Below are 21200 nucleotides of genomic sequence, written 5' to 3' on the forward strand. Positions count from 1 at the left end.
GCATGTGGAAGGCAAGAAGAATGTTGTGGCTGATGCGTTATCAAGAAAGCCACAAATTTCAGCGTTGTGGCTGATGCGTTATCAAGAAAGCCACAAATTTCAGCTGTGTCAATTCCTTATCATCATGAGTTAGATGACATGAAGGAACAGTATACTGCTGATGAAGATTTTGCAAGGATCTTTGAACAGTTACAAGAGGGGCAACATCATGAGCACTACCTCCTCAGAGATGGTTTTATGATGATGCATGGCAGACTTTGTGTCACTAGGCCACTGCGACATAAGGTCATGGAAGAGAGTCATGTCCCACCGTATGCAGGGCATCGTGGCATTGATGCAACAGTTAAAGCGGTAGAGACGTTCTTCTATTGGCCTACCTTGAGGAGAGATGTGGATGCCTTTGTGCGAGCATGCATAGTTTGCCAAAAGGTCAAGTTTGACAGGCAAAAGGCACCAGGGTTGTTACAACCACTGCCGATTCCGGATAAGCCATGGGAAAGCATTGCTATGGACTTTATCTTTGATCTTCCAAGGACGCCAACAGGGAATGATGGTATATGGACCATTATCTGCAGGTTCAGCAAGCAGGCCCATTTTATCCCTGTCAGGAAGAAGATAAAATCTGATCAGATGGCACGCTTGTTCATGTACAATGTGTTTAAGTACCATGGTATGCCACAATCGATTATCAGTGATCGTGATCCTCGCATGACCAGTTTGTTCTGGAGAGGATTGTTTGAGAACATGGGTACTACGCTCAAGTTCTCGTCTTCGTTTCATCCACAAACTGATGGACAGTCAGAAGAGGCCAATTCTACTGTCTTAGATTTGCTGAAATGCTATGTGTCAGATAATAAGGGCAAGTGGGAACAGTATTTGCCTATGCTTGAGTATGCGTACAATAATACGGTGCATTCGTCCACTGGCAAAGCACCTTTTGAAATTGTTGAAGGCGGCAAAAAGGTTCCTCCCATTTTGCACACAAAGGACAAGATCTTTGAGGCAGATCGATATGTTGAGAACATGGATGAGATGTATAAGAAGATTAAAGTTGCCTTGGAGAAGACTCAGGCAAAACAGAAAAAGGCTGCTGATCGTCACCGTCGTGAATTGCTACTATCACCTGGTGATTGGGTTCTCTTAAGGTTCGAAAAGGCAAGGTTAAAGAAGATGAAGGGCAAGGAACGGCTATTTCCTAAGCTCAGCATGCGTTACTATGGGCCTTTTCAAGTGCTTGACAAGATCAGCGATGTGGCTTACAGGCTGAAATTGCCTGATGTGTGGAAGATTCATAATGCGTTTCACGTGAGTCTTCTAAGACCCTTCGTGGGTGATGTGCCAGAAGATATGCCAGTTGAGGATCAGCCAGAAGTTGAGGAACTTGATGAGATCCTGGTACCTGAGCAAGTTTTGGCACATAAGGACAGAAAAGTTAAAGGACAAGTTGCAAGACGCTATTTGGTGAAGTTCAAGAACTATCCGCCTATGGATGCCAAGTGGATGGAAGAGCATGAACTGTCAGAGTCACCAAATGTATTGCAGCTTTACCTTGAAGCCTTTGGGTTACAGCCTACTTATGCCCCAACCCAACGTGTGCAAAGGAGGGGTAATGATAGAGCTAGTACATCGAATGTACATATGAATTCAGTGCCATAGATAGAAATGGCAAAAGTATGAAGGCCTCATTAAGTCATTTGTATCTATGTATGTTACGACCTTTCTTGCGGATACATGCGATGATAAAAGAGTGTTGATAGCACAAGATCATCAGTGGCGTGTATTTATGGTATGCAATCGAGGACGTTTGCGATTTCAAGAGGGGGGTATGTCACGAGGACGTGGCAGTTATTAACCATGTCACAGAGATGTGGCAACTGCTAACCTTGGTTGTTGGTTTCTTTCCAATGGGGTTTATTTTATTTATTTTGAGACCCTCTTTTTGAAGTAGCAAACGGTCGGACATTGTATGGCCAATGTGAACGGTGGATTCACCCGCAGACGGGAAGGGGTCGGCACTGGAATTCGTATGGTAAGAGGATGTCTAGGCTCAGAGCAAGATCATATCGGTCCCCCCGTCGCACTTAGCAAGTTGGTGGATACTAGGAAGTGAACTCAATTAAGGCGTAAAGTCAAGCTGGGACTACCAACCAAAAGTATCCGACAGTTGGGCCACATTGCATTTTTGGATGCGGTCCCAATGAGGATAGATGGTCAGAAGACCAGTGGGAGCCCAACGGAAGCATCTCCTAAAATTTAGGGAACTGCTATTTTGGGCCACGAAATGTGTTCGTGTCATTACCTTCGGTATGACTAGGGGAACACTTTACAACTCTGCCGCGAAGTCAACTGACGCACCAGTTGAGATATTTTTAGCAGGGAAAGCCCAAACTCGGAAACTGGGCGACGTGTCAGCTTGTGAGTGATTCTGCCACTCTGGGAGGCAAAAACGAGCTGCATATCATCAAAGGGGGCGCCATTTTCAGCCACAGGCGGATTGCAACAGGTACAGAAGCTATGGAATGCTTACCTTGCCCTCTATGTACAGTATGGTGACGGGAGTGATGCCCCGCACGCTACATACTGCTCTCTTTCTCCCCTACGTGCAGTTATGTGATGCCCCACAAGAGGGCTACTCATTTGACTGATGTACAGTTGTGTGGGTTCATGCTTTTGTGCTGAGGCAAGAGCCTCCTTGAGCAGGAACAGGGGTAGCTAACTGCTGCTCCAAAGCAGGCACTGGTGAGGGTCATAACCTCACCGTACAGGTGCAAAATCAGCGCTGTGTATGCGCTGTAAATTCACTGTTTTTCAGCCATACGGACGCCAGGACCATTGGGAATCGTGCCCCACTGGCAGAGGACAGTTAGGGGACTGTTTGGGGCTGAAAACAGGGCAAAAACCAGTAAATACAGCGTGCTGAATTTACTGTTTTTGGACAGGAATCAGAGGGTATACGTCAGTGCAAGCGAGTTCCAGCAGGGGAATTGATTTCGCGCAAGTTTTGGGGCTGTTATGCTGCCGAAATTTGGCCAAATCAAATGGTATCTAGGTGGATACACGTGAAGGATTCCCAGGACCTTACCTTGTAATTTACCCTCCTAAAGAATAAAGAAATACCGAAAGGGGCGCCAATTTTGGGGCCTACAGGTTGTCGGCGTCTGCTCGGAGCATTCTAGCTTCCGAGTCGTGTGTGTGTTTAAGTGTTAACTCCCGTCGCAGGTTCTCTTTGCAAAGTGCTCTGTGTGTGTGCATAAAGTAAAGAATTTCGGGTGAAAGCCAACGCCTACCGCCCTACGGGCCGGTTTCATGGGCATTTTCAAGTTGCCCCATTCTACCAAGATCCGGACTTCAAAGAGAGAAGTCATATAACTACATGCAAATATTGTCTTGAAAGCTTGCCAGGTCCTTGGAGCATGCGGTTGCGTCGCGATGGAACATCACCAATACATGGCATTATCTTTAAGAAATCCCACTGCTCGAGGAATCTTGGATTCTTCTTTATAGTTCCCCAAAGCATAGATGCTGTTGAATTGTTGTAAGAACTGCAATGCTTTTTCCGATCGTGAAACTTTTGATTGTCGTGCTGCCATTTTTGAAATCTTTTGGTTGGTTAGGTGCGTATCCTGGTTACGGATAATAAGGGTATCCATATGGACTCCAACCATTGTAGCCTGATGGCCGTGGTGGTGGAGGAGCTGGGGGCAACGGCAGTTGCACAGGATCAGGGTCAGATGGTTGGACCATATTCTTTAAGACTCCTTGATCGGAACAGTCAGCTGGGAAGGTTGCCGATTGGTAGCTCTCGTATTTTCCGGTGCCGGGGGAGGAGGTACCACTTTGCCAGAGAATGAGCCCTCTGCACATATTTAAAGGCCCTTTGTCACGTGACACATCCAACCCCATGTGTCCGTGGACAAGCTACAACATGATCAAGGTTCAGTCAGTCTAGAATAGGAAGTGATCTGGCACTTTTGTGAGTCTATTCGTAGACCGTGCATGCCCAGTCACTTAGCATAGATGCATATCCTCTGGTTGCACACAGTATGATCATCAGTATTCCCATCAGAATCCATTAGAATCAGTTAGGGGAATTGTCCAGTGCATTTAGCATATTTTCCTTATTTTTGACATTTTTCACTTATTATTTTTAAGTGACGTTCCAACAAAAGTAGGTAGGGCAATTTTGCTAAGTTAATATATAAGCAAACCCAAGTTAGCACTTTCTAGCAAAAGAGGCAGCAGGAGCTTCCCGCTCAACAGGCGTCTTCTCAGCAAGAACTCGCACAACCCCCAAGCTTGGCGATTTCCTCTCCCATTGCCTTGGCATTTTGGTCTTCATCATCGCCTACACTCAACCCTAGCGTTTGTGCATATCGCCAGCACCTCCCCATGATCCCTGGCGTTTCCCAGTTGCAGTCATCGCCAGATTTCCAGACAGCCTAGCGTTTTTGCTAGCGATACCAAATCAGCCTGGCGTTTTCTATTTTCAGCCATTCTGCCAGCGTTTTCATTTTCAGCCTGAATTGAAGCATTGGGAGCAGCGTTTTCAGCATTCCACACAGCAGCAGATTCAGCCCTAGTTGGTTGCAGAAGATAGCCATTTTCAGCCCTCGAAAATGCAGCCAAAAACAGTCATTTTCAGCCACCGAAACAGCCTCGAAATTCAGCAGATAGAAGACCGCAGATTTCAGCCCTAAAGTCATCGTCGTCATCCCTGTCGTCGTCATCGGCATAGTCCCAACTTGCATCAGTCCATTGCATCCGCATTGTACCACTTTGTGCAATCATAAGTAGACCACTCTCGCCGACGAGAGTGGGGCCTTCGGAGGAGGGTTTTACAACGTCTCTGGTGTCGTATCTCTCTTCTCTCTCTATCTCTCAGTCTCCTACACTTGCACGCACAGTGTCCATTCACTTTGTTTGTGATCATAGCACTTTCCATTAAGAACGGAAGGCTCTCCCTTCCATAAGAACTAAAAGGAACCCTTGAGCACAGTTCGGAGCACTCATCTTGAGTAAAGCGCAAACAATCATTCCGCTGCACCTAACACCCTTGGCCTTGAAAAGCAATTACATGAAAAGCAGTCCCAAACTCAAAATCATCTGGCCCAAAAAGCACTAGCGCCCAAAAGCTGCCAGCGTCTTTTGTGAAAATCCATACATTGCCACATCATCATGTCAGCGCGAATTGCGGAAATCCGTATAGCTACCACATCATCATGTTAGCATGAATTGCGAGAATTCGTACAGCTACCACGTCATCAATTCTCCGCGTGTGTGTATGGGCTTGCTTTATTTTAATGCCCTTATGTCACTTGGGCCCCATCCGACGGGGTCCCATAAGTTGGTGGGAACTTCTTCCGCTTCTTCTTCTTCTGTTGCTTCTATTGCTTTAGGGTTTAAGCCTCTAGGCCGGGATCTGCAGGTTGGCTCCGTTCTTCAGTGGCTTGACACGTCAGCAATTTGTGACAGCGCCCCTTTCGGTATTTCTTTATTCTTATTGCAAATAAACGACCCGAACACTTTCACATAACTCCCACCAACCTGTCCAAACCTGTCAAGGGCTGTAATTGCAGGTTGTTGACCCAATTTCAGCACACCATAACAACGCCAAAACCCTTGCAGGTCAAAAGAATGTCTAGGACACTTTCCCTTGCATTTTGAAAGCTTTCTGGTGAGCTGCAGGTCAATTTCAGCATGTTGTTATTCCCTATTTTGGTCACTGCCAAGTGCCCAAAGCCCGTATAATCATTCCAAGGCATTCCCGAGGCTTCCTTGGCGTTACCTTGTAGTTTAGGACCTAGGTGCAAAACCCTAAACCTGGAAATAAACATAGGAGGCTGTAATTTTCTGTTTTGGATCGTTTTGAGTAGAGCAAACATGTATACGTGTGTCTAAGGAGCTCTTGCACGCAGTGGAACAATTCCCTTGTAAAATGGACGAGTTTTCATGCAAGAAATCTCTCTGTTTTCGCAATGCTTTGTGATGGAGTTGTGTGTACCTGTGGGGGATTAGCACTTATGTAACAAATTGCTGACATGTCAAAGCCTAAAGAATGGAGCCAACTTACAGATGCCGGCCGAGGGGCCTAAACCCTAAGAAGAACAAGTAACAGAAGAAGAAGTCCTACCAAACTTATGGGGACCCCGTCCGATGGGGCCCAAGTAAGAAAAGGATTAAAATAAAGCAGGACTCGCACACACAAAAATTAATGACGTGGCAGATTTTCAAAAATTGCACTGGCATGATGACGTGGCAAGCTGTACGGATTTCGGCGTTTTGCGCTGGTTGATGACGTGGCAGCTGTACGGATTTCTGTGATTTACGCTGGCAGCTTTTTGGCTTTGCTTTTGGACCAGATGCTTTTGAGTTTGAAGGTTTTTCACTGTAATTGCTTTTTAGGCCAAGGGCCTTTAAATATGAGGCTAGGGCTCATTCTTTGGCATGCTTCCTGGAGAAGGTGCAGAGTCTCGAGTACCGGCTTGTACTGTGTTGATGCAATATAAAGAAATACCCAAAGGGGTGCCAAAATTTGGGGCCAATACTCTCTGGGGTGGAATTCCGCCACTCCGTGTTGCGTGTCGTCTCTCCCTTTCAATTCAGTTGTTATTCGAAGTGCTAAAAGTCTGTTCAATTTGTTCTTTTCTATAGGCACGTGGTGCCCGTCTTGTGACACTTAGCTAATCCGGTTCCTGTATAGAACGCTCTTACCTTGGCAAACGGGCATAAAACCCCCTGAACTGCCAACTAGAGGGGCATTACCATATGTGCAAAGGGGAGAGAGAAAGAAAGAAAGATTTTTTAACGTCTATAAAGAGGCCGAAATCGGCCTATGAGACAAATCAAAGTACATGAGGTGGGTGTCCTCTGTGTATCCATAAAGGATAAAAGGGTACAAAAGTAAAAGTAAACTATCCTGTGTAATGTCTGGGGGGAGGTGATACAAAGAGGGTGGGGGTGGAGCTCCAAAAACTGGGGGAGAGATGCAATCCTATATGCTGGGGTAAATACAATCATGAGATGCTATCCTATCTCTAACTCCATCCAGTCCCATAATCAGGGTGTAATACATGATGCATGGATGGGTAGGGTGCGGACAATCCGTGTAAGATGGCGGCTGGATCTGCAAAAGCCCGAGTACGTCGCTCCTCCAAGGATCTGTAGTAGTGCTCCTGGATCTCCAGGATCTCTCTCTGGTGTAGGCGGGGTGCCCTACGTCCATGTGCGCGTGGGCGTCTACGAGCTCGGACCTCCTCAGCCTGCTGTAGAGTCACTCCTCTCTGGGTGGTCGAGAGTGATGGTGCTGCTATGGTCCTCTGGAAAAAGTCTGTGAGCTGTGTCTAGCGCTCGTCTCTCGTCCCTAGTGCTGCCTGGAGGAGGGAGTCCCGATGCTACTGTGCCTCTATGAGGAAGCGGTCGAGCTGTCGCTGGTCTCTGGACTCAAAGATCTGATGTAGAGTGGGCTGATCTGCAAACAAGGTCAGATATCTGCCTCTAATCTCCTCATATGCTCTACATCTGCATACGTAATGCTCCTCGCTCTCAACCTCTGTTGTGCAAAGTCTGCATATCCTCTCTGCTCTAGGGACGTGCCGCTCTCCCTGCCTCAATCTCTAGCTGGTGTGATGATACTCTGAGCTGTCCAATGGCGACCCGTGCTCTATGTGGCATATAGACATCCATGTATCTCGGTCTCTGGATGAAACCATCTGCTACAATAGTGAGGAAGTAGTCTCTGTAGTACTGCCTCTTCGTGGGAAGAGGCTCTCTGGGTGTGATCCATGTCTCCCTGATGTATAGCTGCCAGAGATCCTGTCTGAGAACTCGATTCCTCTCGATGTGTGAGAGACGTATGTGAGGGGAGTCGGGATCAGACTGAAAAGGGGGCAGATCCGTGATGTCCAAGCCATGGGATGTAAACCACTCTATGACCTGTGAGTACCATGCCCTCGTGTCCCCCTCCTGATGCAGCTGTATCGATGCCTCAAAAGCTCTACGGGTGAGTTTGTCTGGTGGGAGCTCTCGCATGCGCTGTATGAAACAAACTGTCTGAAAGAGAGTCTCTACTAGCATCGGTGGGGTAGCTAGCTCTGCTCTGATGATATCATGTGGTACTGAGGGTTTGCTGTGGAGCAAACGGGAGATCATGATGATCTGTGGGCACTCTATCTGTGTCCATAGGGATGCAAATAGCCCTGGAGCCCATACAGCGGCTGCATACATCATGGCAGGTGTGACTAGAGTGTCAAAAAGCCACCCCTTGGTGCAGGGCTCCTGGAAGTGGGCCTGATGGCATCTGCGCTCCAAGGTGGCCAGCACTGCATATCCTCGTGTAAGCCGGTCTCGGGCTGCCTGTGCCATGGAAAATCTACCAGTGGTGCCAGTGAAAGTCACCCCCAGGTATACATATGAATCAACCACATCGACCTGCCCGCCTGCTGCTGTGAGTACTGCTCGGCTCCGCACTGTCCTGGAGGTGTAAAAGATCATGACCTTGGTCTTGCCAAGGTTCACTGTGAGCCCTCGATGTGTGCAAAAATCATCCAAGGCTCGTAGGTGGCTCTGTAGTCCCTCCTGTGTCTCAGAAACTAGGATGATATCATCAGCATAAAGCATAATATGTACTGGTATACCTGCCAAGTCTGATCCCGCCCCTCCTGCGCGTAGAATGTAATCTGATATCTCGTCGATGTAGAGACCAAATAGAGTCGGGGAGAGGGGACATCCTTGCTTCACACCAATAGTGCTAGCAATGGAATCCGATAGTCCACCCGGGCAGCGCACTCTACCAGAGACCTGTGCGTATAAAGAATGAATGGCCCATATCATCTCAGATGGTATCTGTAGCTCCTCAAGGCGCTGGAAGAGTCTCTCTCTAGAGATAGTGTCAAAGGCCTTGCAGAAATCCACAAAGCAGCAGTAGTCTTCTCTTCCGTGCTTTCGCTCCATCGATCAGGCAGCGAAGCACGAAAATGTGGTCGATAGTCGAGAAAGTGCATCGAAAGCCTGCCTGTCCTGACGCTCGTATCCCTGATGCCTCTGCATGCGTGCTAAGCTCTGCCTCAAGAACAGCCCCATATAGTTTGGCCAGTGTGTGGCCAATCATGATAGTCCTGTAGTTCCCTGGATCCAGGGTGTCGCCAGACTTGTGGATAGGCATGATGGTGTGCATAGTCCACTCCTCTAGTAGTCCCTCAACCAAGGCACGGTTGAAGAGACGTGCTATCAAGGGGGAAAGAGTGTCTGCTGCATATATCAAGTGCTCACTCTGTAGTCCAGTGTGATCTGCTGATCGGCCATGCTGAAGGCGTCGGATGGCCCTTTGCACCATGCTAGATGTGAAGAAAGTCGAGGTGGTAGGTCGAGGATCAGATGGCTCTGGGATCAGTGGCTGCCCAGGTATCTGGTACAAGCGCTCGGCATAATCATGCCAAATCTGGGGGTCCTCCAGGGGGGGGGGAGGGGGGGGGCAGGGCTCTCTCAGAATCCTCCATGCTGTGGCGCAATCTGTACTCATAAGAAGGTGGTATAGCTCAAGCTCATGTGCCTCCTCGAAGGCCCGCCGTTTACGGCGTGTGATGGCCTTCATATGTCGTCTGACCTCGCTCTTAGTAATCTCCTCTAAGGGCTCGTCTAGCCCGTAGCTTTCTGTATAGATCTCTGCACTCCCCGTCGTACCAGCGATTTTGGGGCATCGTCCCAGAGGGGGGGGGTCGGCCACTGTGGGTAGTGTGTGGAAAGCACCTGAGGGCTGAGGTGTGTAGAACTGCTGAGAGCTGGCTAGTGAGTGTAGAGAGTGGTGTGTCTGGGTCAAGAGTGTAGATCCCCTCATATACATGTGATGAGTAAACATGGGCTAGCTCATGTGTGAAGTGTATAGTTGTGTATGGTGTGGATGTAGGTGGTGTATGTGAGATGGGTGAGCCAGTGAGAGAGAGGGCGAGATATGCGTGGTCAGCCCCAATAGGCAATGGTGGGATGGTGAAGGATGTGAGTAGGTGGGCTGTCTCTCTGAAGCCAATGATGTAGTCCACTGTACTACCTCCGCTGGCTATTGATGGCGGTATACAAGTCAGGCCGCCGGATGATGGCCATTGCGCCATCCCGTTATAGATAACGAGACGGTGTTGTGATCCCAAGCGAAGTAGGTGCCTCCCATATGGTGTGGGTGTGGTGGTATCACTAGAGATCCTCTCTGCCCCTGTGTCCTCCATAGTGGAGAGTAGCTCTGGGTCGTCGAAGTCGTAAATATCACACTGTCTACTCTGTGTCCTGGCATTGAAATCCCTCGTGAGGAAGACTTCACCCAGTCTAGAGTACTCCATGATCTCGTCCCTAAGACATGCATATGGTGAGTGTGTATCATCCTCCTCCTCTCCTCCATGTGTGTGTACCTCCTCTGTCTCCCCTCCACCTGTCTATGCAAACCTGGAGCTGCTAGGTGCAAAGTAGCATACGGCGATGTAGAGGATGTGCTCCTCAAATAGCTCAATCCGTATCCACATGTAGCGTGCCTCTGGATCGCGTGCTACTATCTGTACCCTGCTATGAAGTGAGCGGCGGTAGAGGTCTGCTACTCCGCCAGATCCTCTAGAAGTGTTGTGCCGTGTACATTTCCTGTGTGTAGACTCCCATTGGTAATCCTGTACTCGGGGTAGGCCTCTCTTTGAACTCTCGTGTGTCTCTGTGAGGAGAATGATGTCTCTACCATGCATCACCTCTTCCAGTCTCCCTGGATGTGTCCACAAAGAGCCATTGCAGTTCCAAACTGCCATGTGTATCTCCTCGTATAGTGTCTCATAGGCCGCGAGTCCCTATGCTACGGCTTTGCCATCAATGATGACGCGACCGTCACGATAGGAGGCCCGTTTTCCTTCTTTGCGCGCTTGTTGTATCCGAGGCATGCATGCTCTTCTATGCTCTACTTGCATCCTTGTGAAGTCATCATCTAGGTAGATGGGGGGGGGGGGGGGGGGGCCGTGAGACCTCGTAAAATTACCCTCTTTCGAATGAAAAGGGTCCATGCTTCCTCCGATGAAAATTGGAGGATAAGAGGCCTCTTCTTGATGGGGTCTTTGCTGGCTCGCCAAGCTTTGGTGAAGGGGGTTGATTCCTCTATTTTGTATCCAAGAGTGGTACATAAAGTCTTGCCATCTTTCTCGGGGGTGGAGTCCTTCACTTCTTCAATGCCGGTGACTCGTATGTTGAGGCGACGGGCATGGCGCATTTTTTCCTCTTCGAGGGTGGTGTGTACAAGGAGAGCTTCTTCCTTGTGAGCATCCTCTTTTGCTTCTTTCTTGATGTTCTTCTTGACCACTTCTACACATCCCTCTTTCGTTGCTTCGAGAGTGTCCTTCAAGCATTCGGTGAGGGCTTTAGTGAGCTCCTCTTTAATGGCCTCTTTGGTTTCATTATTGATTTCCCCTTCTTCGGGGGTGAGGGAAGCGATGGAGGCCTTGAGGATGGCCATTTGTTCTTGCATTTCCTCCTCCTCCTTTTTCCATTCCTCTTGGGTTCCTTTCCACTTGTCGGTCTCCTTCTTGTGCTCTTGTTCTTTAGTCTCTTTCTCCTTGGTCCATTCTTCTTTTTCCTTATGCAAGGCTTCCACCTCTTTCTCAAGCTTGGAGAGGCGGTTGATGATAGTGTTGATGGTGGAGTCCACCAACTTCTTGTTCTCTTTGATTGCGGTGTGGAGTTTGTCGTCCATCTTGGCCATTTCTTCTTTGGTCACTCCTTTCGCCATGTCGGGCCTGTCTCGGTGTCGGTTTGCACAAAGCACCTGTTCTGTACTTCTGAAAAAGTTGCAAGAATTGCAAAATCTCTGTGAAAAATTGCAGAAATTGTATTTTTGAAAACTTCTTTCTCACAGAATTCCTGTGTGTATGGCTGGACCTGCATTCCTGGAAAAGGGCCTGCGTGTAGGGCTGGACCTGTCCAAGCTTGGTGTGAGCAGTCAAAAATGCAGCAGGTACTCAAAAATGAGCCTGCTGCTGACCAGGTAGGGGCCTGGGGAGGGTGGCGCTGGCGCGAGCTTGGGGGGGGGGGGGGCGAGCCTGTGGGCATCCAATTGGAGTGCGCGAGCCTGTAGGACAAGGGCGCAAGCCTGTGGGGGCAGTAGTGGCAAGCCCTCACCATAGCAACAAGTGCCCGCCATCAGAACAGCAAGTGTCCGCCATGAGAGAGAGAGAGAGAGAGAGAGAGAGAGAAAGAAAGAAAGAAAGATTTTTAACGTCTATGTCAGGCCGAAATCGGCCTATGAGACAAATCAAATGTACATGGCGTGTATGTCATCCGTCTATCGGAAAGACAAATGAAACAAAACTGATACAAAACTGAACTGAATGTAGGTAATGGAGTATCTGAGGAGGGATGGGGCTCTATCTCTAGGGGTATATGCATGTCTATATGCTCAAGGTAGTACAATCATGAGAATGCATCAAGCTCTCTAGCTCCATCCTGTACAAATGGGGGGATGTAAGATGTGGTACATGGGCGGGGCTGGTGCCAAGGCTACCCGGATGAAAGCTGTCGGGTCGGCCCTCATCTGAGCTACTCGCTCCTCAGTGGCACGGCGCTCCCGGGCTCGGATCTCCTCGATCTGTCGGTGGTGGGAGCTCACACCCCTGTAGCCTGTGACTCGTGGTCGTCGTCTAGCTCGGTTCACCTCCGCCTGTGGGAGTGTCACTCCTCTCTGAGTATCTGGTGAGGTAGGGGTGGCAATCCTCTGAAAGAAGTCTGTGAGCTGCGACTGTCTCCCCTCTGTCTGTGTAGCTGTGCGTGGCTGTAGTAGTGTGTCCCGATGGCTCTGTATCTCTAGTAAGAAATGTCCGAGCTGTCTCTGATCTCGAGAGTCCATGATCTCTCGGAGAGTGGGCTGTCCTCTGAATAAGGCCTCATACCTGCCTCTGATCTCAGTGTATGCTCTGCATCTACATACAAAGTGCTCCTCACTCTCCACCTCCTCTGTGCAGGCTCTGCAGACTCGCTCCTCCCTGGGAACACCAGTATGTCTCCCGATCTCAATCTCTAACCTGTGTGAAGCCACTCTCAGCTGACCAATCGCCACCCGTGAGCTATGTGGCATATATGTGTCCATATAGCGTGGTCTCTGTATGAACCCCCCAGACAATATGGTGAGAAACTGGTCTCTGTAATCTGACATCCTCGTCCCCAAGCCAGGTGACTCCCAGACTCTCCTAGTGTATAGCTGCCACAGATCCTGTCTCAATACCAAGTTTCTCTCACTACGAGAGAGGTGAATAGATGGTGAGTGGGGGTCGTACTGGAATGGTGGTAGGCTCTCCATGTCAAGACCGTGTCCCTCAAACCATGCTCTGACCTGTGAGTACCAAGCTCTCGCATGCCCACTCTCTGATAGCTGTATAGCTGCCTCAAATGCTCTACGAGTGAGTCTGTCAGGAGGTAGCTCTCTCATCCTCTGGATGAAGCAGACTGTCTGGAATAATGCCTCTACAACCATAGGTGGTGTGGCGAGCTCGGCTCTAATAATGTCATGTGGCACTGTCTTCTTGCTGCGGAGCAAGCGTGAGATCATACATACCTGTGGTCTCTCAAGCTGTGTCCACTGGTCATCTGTCAATCCTGGTGCCCATACTGCCGCCGAGTACATCAGGGCCGGGGTGACTAAGGTGTCAAAAAGCCAGCCCTTCGTGCGGGGCTCCTGAAAGTGTGCCTGGTGGCATCTCCGCTCTAGCATGGTCAGAGCTGCATATCCTCGGGTGAGCCTGTCAGCAGCAGCCTGCCTCATAGTGAAGGGTCCTGGTAGGCTGGTGAATGTGATGCCAAGATAGACATAGGAGGTGACTACATCAACCTGTCCTCCTGCTGCTGTGAAGGTGGCAGCGCTCCTCACTGCACTGGAGAGAGAGAGATTAAAGGTGTGATCACCTGCACCCACTACTCTCACACACACACACACACACTGTATTTCACAATGAGTTGCAAATTAGTCCCCCTCTTCAATTTTGGGCGCCCCCTCTTGGGATGAGCTTCTGGAGAGAGTGTGTGTTGGCCTGCAAGTTGCTCTCCTATTGTCATGTGTCCAGTTTGCTCGTTTTGGTTTGATTTCTAGTACCCACCAACTTATAAAGTCCTGCGAAGGGGCCTAAGTGACTTTAACGGAGCCTAGCCACCTTTTTACTACTCGGATTTCAATGCCGATCCGCCCAACCATCTCGTGGCGACCAGTCCTTCACTGCTACGAGTGAAACTCTCGGGCATCGGACGTTTCACACTCGCCATGCAAAGTCCGGCCATTTGTGACTTCAAAAAGAGGGTCCCAAAAATTAAATAAAAATCAAGGAAAGGAAACCAACAAATAAAGCTAGTGATTGTCACAGTCTCGTGACATACCCCCTCTTGAAATCGCAAACGTCCTTGTTAGATATAGATGCCACATATGATTTAGTGAAGGGCTTTGGTTGCTGACACCTCCCTTCTTTCTCCAGCCTGTTGTTGTTGCATAAACATGGAGAATGCTTGAAACATTTGCATAGTGCCTTGATCAAAACGCATGCCTTGTTACTCTTGCTGATCCATAGCTTTAATTATTTATAATTAAACCTTTCAAAACAAGTTTTTGAACCCCCACCCCAGCTGCTTCACGTCAAGTTCACCAGAAATGTCGAAATGTGTGCAGCCTAGCTTGGAAGGTGCAAAACCTCTGGTTGTGAGAGTTCGTGATGAGAGTCACAAACACTTTGTGAAAAAGCGTTTGTGGAGAATCACCAACCCTCTTTCTAAGGGTGACTAAGAATCTAGGAGCGTTCGTGACAGCAAAGTCACAAACCCTCTTTCCTATCGTGCTTGGAAATTGCTTGTTTTGGTAGTTGAGATTATGATAAGAGGATCACCAAACCACATTCAATTTCACTTAAAAAGACCGTTGAAAAACACCAAAGTTTTAGCCATGAAACCTCGATGCTCATACAAGCACAAATCTCAATCAAAACCCAAACCTCTATCATGGTATCATGTAGCCTCGCCCCCAATTACATAGTCGTAACATCAAACAACTGAAAGGAATACACGAGCTTCCACGTTCATGGCGACCATTTCCTGAATTTGCAGAGATTTAAGAGATTCTAAAGTGAAGCCCACACCCCATTTTGATAAGGGGAAACCCTAATTCACTCCCTTACTAGCTCAGATACAAGATTACGAAGAGGCGGGACTGCCCTACACATAGATTGAGCAACCATGGAAGCAATTACACAGTAGAGCAAAATTGCTGGTCTTTTCTGTAAAAAGCAGCCCTCTCTCTCTTACCCATGGCAATATGAGCTGATGTGTCAATTTTTGGGCCATTTTGCCACTTTGGACCAACACTAGGTCATTTTCAGCTCATTTTTTATCCAAAAGTGCCATTATTTATGCGAAAAATCCAAAACGGAGTCAAAAAAATCCCTAAATTTGTGGGATCACTCGCATAAGCATAAAAAGCATAGATAAGCATCATTTTTCATCAATATACCGTTTTGGGTCACTTTCCATGCAATTCTGCAACGGCGCCTGTTGGCTCCTATTTTTGACAGTTTTTGTCCGCATTACTTTTTATAGGCGAGTGTGCCACCATGAAACACTTGGACTATGTACATTATCAAACCAAATTAAGCATCTTATCAAGTGGAAAAGCACGCAAATGCGCCACATCCAGGGCCACGACTCCCGGGATAGGTATGTACATGATAGCGACTGCAGTAGACGCTTCAACATATATCACAATATGTACATGATTGCTTTTATTTGCATACATCGAGAAGTGTCAAGAGTGAGGCGAATGTTTTTATTTCACACTATGTACGTAACACGGCACAACAACGGTGAATCTGATGCAAAATGAAGGATACTGAAAAAAGGGGTACTATAGAATCCTAAACTGCTAGATGTGAACTAAGCAGCTAGCTGGAACTATGTAGGATAAGAGTATGGTGGGGTGAACGTAGTGAATGAGGGATAATAAAACACAATGGCGGTGTGTGTGGGCGGGTATAATGGGTAAAAGCTGATGCAAAGGCTGATACAAAGGTCGGTACAAGATGAGCAAGGTGTACAATCCTCAAAAGAGCTAAATCACAGGAGATCCATCATCAATCGCTGGCCGATCTCATCAATCTCCTCCATTGCCAGTAGTCTGACCGGGCATCCTGCATGTCGGGCCAAAGTGACCCGAATCCTCTGATGCAACCTCCGTCGATGCTTGTATTCCTCCGCGGTCATGGGCATCTGGAACTTCAGAGAGAGAGAGAGAGAGAGAGAGAGAGAGAGAGAGAGAGAGATGAAATGTAATATTAACATCTTCAAAAGGCCAAAATGACCTATGAGACCAAAAGGTTACATGTGGTGAATCTAATACCAGATCTGGGTACAAAAAGTACAAAGAACTGAAAAGAACATAGTGGGTTGGGGTGGGGTGAAAGCTGATACAAAGGGAAGACAAAGGGTGAGCCGATACAATGGAGCTCTCTGACAGTCGAGGCATCATATACATATACATCAGTATCCGCGACGGCTCCTATGTCGCGCCAGTATGGTATGGATCCTCTGTCGCAATCTACGTCGATATCGAGAGGGCCCTCTCATCCGTGGGTGACGGGACCGCCCCAACTCTATCGCCCGATCAAGCAGTATGCCTCTGGTGCCTTTGGTGTTGTTATGCTGTGGGGCCTGCTCGAACTCCTCTATCAGTGACTGGAAGAAATCTATGATCTTCCACTGTCGCTGGATCTCTCTCATTGTGGCCCTCTTCAAGAGATCCTCTCTGTGTTTGCAAATCTCCAGAAAGTATAATCCGAGGCATCTCTAATCCTGGTATCTCATGACTCTAGAAAATGGCCCAAAACCCTCTCTGAATAGATAGTGAAAGCGGCCTCGTATCTCATAGTATACTCGGCAACGACATATGTAATGTAGCTCTGTCTCTGGCTCTATTTGGCACACCTGACAAATCCTGGACTCAGCGGGTACTCCTCTAAATCTGCCTGTCTCGATCTCTAGTTGATGTGAGGATGTGCGTATCTAACCAATAGCACATCGTATCCCGTGGGATAGATGAGTATCCATGTATCCTCGTTTGGTCACAAAACCATCCTCCGTGAGTTGGAGAAGATGCTCTCTATAGAAAGTCATCTTCGTACCTAACTCATGTGTAGCTTGTATCCATGTCCTCTTCGTATCCAGCTGAATCAAGTCCTGTCTGATGAGCCTGGTAATCTCTGCCCTTGTGAGGGGGATGGCGGGTGCATCTAGAGAGTACTGGAATGGGGGTAGCCGGTCTATACTAAAGCCATGTAACTGAAACCAAGATGCCATCTCTACATACCAACATGATCTATCTCCCTGCAATGCCAGCTGTCGCGAAGACTCTAGTGCTAATCGAGCATATTTGTCTCTAGGGAGAGCCCAAGTGCTATGCATAAATGAAACTGATTGAGTGAGTGCCTCCACTACCAATGGAGGAGCAACGAGCTCCGCCCCAGCGTAACCGTGAAATGTTTCAAGGCCGAAACGTTTCACCCTGAAACGCGGCGTTTCACCACAAAACGTTTCAGTCCAATGAGAGCACAATGAAACGTGAGACCAAAACGTGCGTTTAGCGACCTTGAAACTAAAACTATGGTAACTTGTTGTTAGTGAAACGGCTTGTGTTTCACTTGGTGAGCGAAACGTTTGAAGGCCCGGAACGTTTCACCTGTGTTGACCTGTCAAAACGCGTTTCATAGTGACGCTGCTCCACCCTACTGAGGCCTTGGCCCTAATCATCCGAGAAATCATAGACACCAAGGGCTTCTCCATACATCTCCATCCATCAGTACTACCAGCTCTGCTATGATGATCAACTGAGGGGTCCCATATCTCCACTCTGGAGGGAGAAAGAGAGAAATGAAATGAAATGAAATGTTATATTAACGTCTTCAAAAGGCCAAAATGACCTATGAGACCAATCTATTACAAAATGGTGAATCTAATACCATGTCTGGGTACAAAAGAACTAGATACTACTATTGCACTGTGGATATCGAGAGAGTATGGCTCGAATCCTCTGTTGTAGTCTCCGTCGATGCTGTGTAGCCCCTCTCCTCAATCGTGGCCGTCTGGATCTCCATAGCTCCAGTGCTCGGTCAATGAGAGAGAGAGAGAGAGAGAGAGAGAGAGAGAGAGAGAGAGAGAGAGAGAAACAGAGAGAGAGAGATGAAATGAAATGAAATGAAATATTAACGTCTTCAAAAGGCCAAAATGACCTATGAGAGAGAACCATAGACAGAGACCGAGAAAGGAGAATGTATTCCCACTCACTCCAATGGCAGCTAGCAAGGCGAAATTCATGCTCACAAACAAACGCATTTCAACTTGGAGATAGAAATGAAAGCTTTGAGAAAGCACATGGAAGAAGAAAAGTGAAAACAGTTTTTCTCCACGAGCATGAGGAGACGGAGAGAAGATGGAAAGAGGAGAAAGAAAGTCTCCAAGAGAGAATATCTCTTCTTGAAAGTGGAAGAAGCCAGAGGGTCCTTACTTCAAAGTGTCAAGAAGAAGATTCCCCACTCGGAAGCTAATTTCTTGGAAAGGGCATTTTCCAAGGACGAATGTTCACTAGCATTGCAAGCCCTTGGCAAGGAAAAGTCCCCTCGTTGGGATGGGATGACGGTGGAATTCTATAGAGAATTTTGGGACGATCTCAAGGTCCCAATCACAAGGTTGGCCAATAAATCCATTGTCGAAGGGTCGATGGAGATAAGTGTAAAGAGAGGGCTTATCAAACCCATCCCCAAACAGATCTGTTGTTCTCAACTTAAACACTGGCGCCCTATAACGATGATGTCGGTGGCCTACAAATTTATTGCTAAAGCTGAAGCCCTCAAACTAGCCCCCTTACTAACCAAGATCATCTCGCCCCATCAGCATGGGTTCATCAAAGGAAGGTCCATTTACGATAACATCTTGGCAGCAATGGTGGGCATCGAGTACGCAACTGTCACAAAGCAAGAGTGTGTACTGCTACAGTTGGACCTGGATAAGGCTTATGACAGAATAACATGGACATATATAGAAGCCGTCATGGAAGCTTTGGGCTTTGGACCGCGCTTATGTTGACTGGTAAGTGTACTGGGAGCTGGGAGCCAATCAAAGCTCCTATTCAACGATAGAATTGTGGGCTCTTTTGAGGTCAAAAGGTCTATTAAGCAGGGATGCCCTCTGGCCCCCCTGCTGTTCGCCATAGGATCACATCCTTTAATCACGAAGCTTGAAGCTAGTGCGGAACGAGGGGAGTTGCACAGCCTGGATTTGCCAGGAAACAACCAACTCTAGCAAAACTTTTTGCAGACGATTCTCTCCTCTTCTTGAAGGCGTGCCCCCAGGTCATCAGGAAGGCTCTGGAGATTGTACAAATATTCTCAGTAGCTTCGGGGGCCCATTGTAATATAGAGAAGTCAAGGCTGATCTCCCTATCGGAAAATGACTCATTTGACCCTTCTGACTATTCGGGGGAGATTGTCACAAAAGGGAATATCTTCAGACATCTGGGAGCCCCCTTGAGGGTGGACGTAACTCACAAGCAAAGATTTGAGTGGGTGCTAGAAAAAATCAAAACAAAAATGAGTAGGTGGGAGTATGCTCTTCTCCCATTCCCAAGTCGGATAAAAGTGATAAATTCCTTTATGCTTCCTTATATTGCCTTCACTAGCCCCCTTCTTAAGATGGCTAAGTGTCACTGGAAAGAGTTCTTAAAACCAGTGAAAAGGTTTTTATGGAAAAACAACACGAAATCCTCCAGGCCATGGCAATGGGCCCGTTGGGAATCAGTTGCTCGGCCAGGGAATCAAGGAGGCTTGGGAATTCTGAACCTTGAAGCCCGTGCAGAAGCTTGTTGCGCCAAATTTGTTGTTTCCTTGGCTAAACAGGATCAAGTTTGGGCTATCATGATCAAAGATATGATAGAAGCAGCTCAACTTGGCTCGAAAGGTGGAAAGTGGAGAGGGGTGGAGGTTCATGACAAGCTGTTAGCCCCAACGTGGACTACCCTAAGACTAGGGGGCAGCTCAAGAGAATTGGTAAGAAAATGCAAGAGAGCAGCAGGAGTCTTAAAGTCGGGGGAAAAAACCAGATACTTCAAGAACTCCATTTTGCATTGGTCCCCCTGGCTTTCCAAAGTTGTAGATCCGCCACAAGCTCCCTATTGAATAGAGACAACCAGGAAGCTAAATAATAAGGGTCTGAATCGACTGGGGCACTTCTGGGACAGTGACAACAAGAGTTGGAAAACCATTGATCTCCTGGTTACCCAATTCCAGTTGAATAGCTTGGAGGTATTGCTGGTCCACAAAGTGAGGAAAGAGCTTGACAATATAGTGATGCCTATCTATGATTCGGAGTTTGACTGGAACACCTAGAAATGGCCCAGAAGCAGCCTCTTAGGGAAACCCCATCCGAAAGACATTTACCATACAATGATGCAAAAGAAGAATTGGTCTAGCCCCCTCAACAAGATATGGAAAAAACAATGGTCGGAGGAAAAGTGGGAGCAAGTAATGGAGAAAATCTGGAAGCCAAAGGTTCCGCAGCACATGAAGGTATTTTTATGGAAGGTAATTTGGGGTGCTCTACCGACGGGGGTGAAGATTCAGGAAAGAGGGATTGGGTCAAATCGGTGTTTGGGGTGCAGGTTGGCTAGTGAAGATCTGGCCCACCTCTTCATGGATTGCCCAACTATCAAAGGCCTCGCAGGGAAAATATGTAAATGGGTCCAAAGAACATGGAAAATTGGTTTTTACAAGACTGGTCTATTCCTTGGAGGGAAGAATTCAGGTGGTCGTGCCATCCTCATCAGCACTCAAATCGTCAGGTACTTCTTCTTGCATAATGTATGGCAGACAAGGAACTGCCGTGTGTTTGAAGGAGGTCTTGAGGTGGCAAGCTTCGCAGAAATTATACAAGAAAGCAAGGTGCTAATTTGGACGCTCGGGCGCAAGCAACACTCGGAGGATTGGTCTAGGACTACTTGTGCCTTGTTGTCAGCAGAGGGATCCTGGCTATCGGTATTTAAAAGATCTCAGAAGACCATGATAATGGACCTTTTGTATCAAGGATAAGGGGGCGAGTTGGTTGGGATCGCTGCCAATGTAATTATGGTCCCTGGATGATGTCATGGCTCAACACGAGCATGACAAGACATTGTAATT

General features: G+C 47.8%; 1 protein-coding gene and 2 pseudogenes across 2 annotated transcripts in view; all 3 read right to left on the reverse strand.

The window, feature by feature from the left end:
• LOC147443763 (sec34-like family protein) overlaps positions 1-21200 on the reverse strand; it is a 98382-nt gene that overhangs the window by 44619 nt on the left and 32563 nt on the right. The gene's annotated exons all lie outside the window — the stretch shown is intronic.
• On the reverse strand, positions 7341-8949 carry LOC147443764 (uncharacterized; annotated as a pseudogene).
• On the reverse strand, positions 9550-11743 carry LOC147443765 (uncharacterized; annotated as a pseudogene).

Source organism: Adiantum capillus-veneris, chromosome 13 (assembly GCF_014529385.1).
Source record: "Adiantum capillus-veneris isolate H3 chromosome 13, ASM1452938v2, whole genome shotgun sequence".
NCBI lineage: Eukaryota > Viridiplantae > Streptophyta > Polypodiopsida > Polypodiales > Pteridaceae > Adiantum > Adiantum capillus-veneris.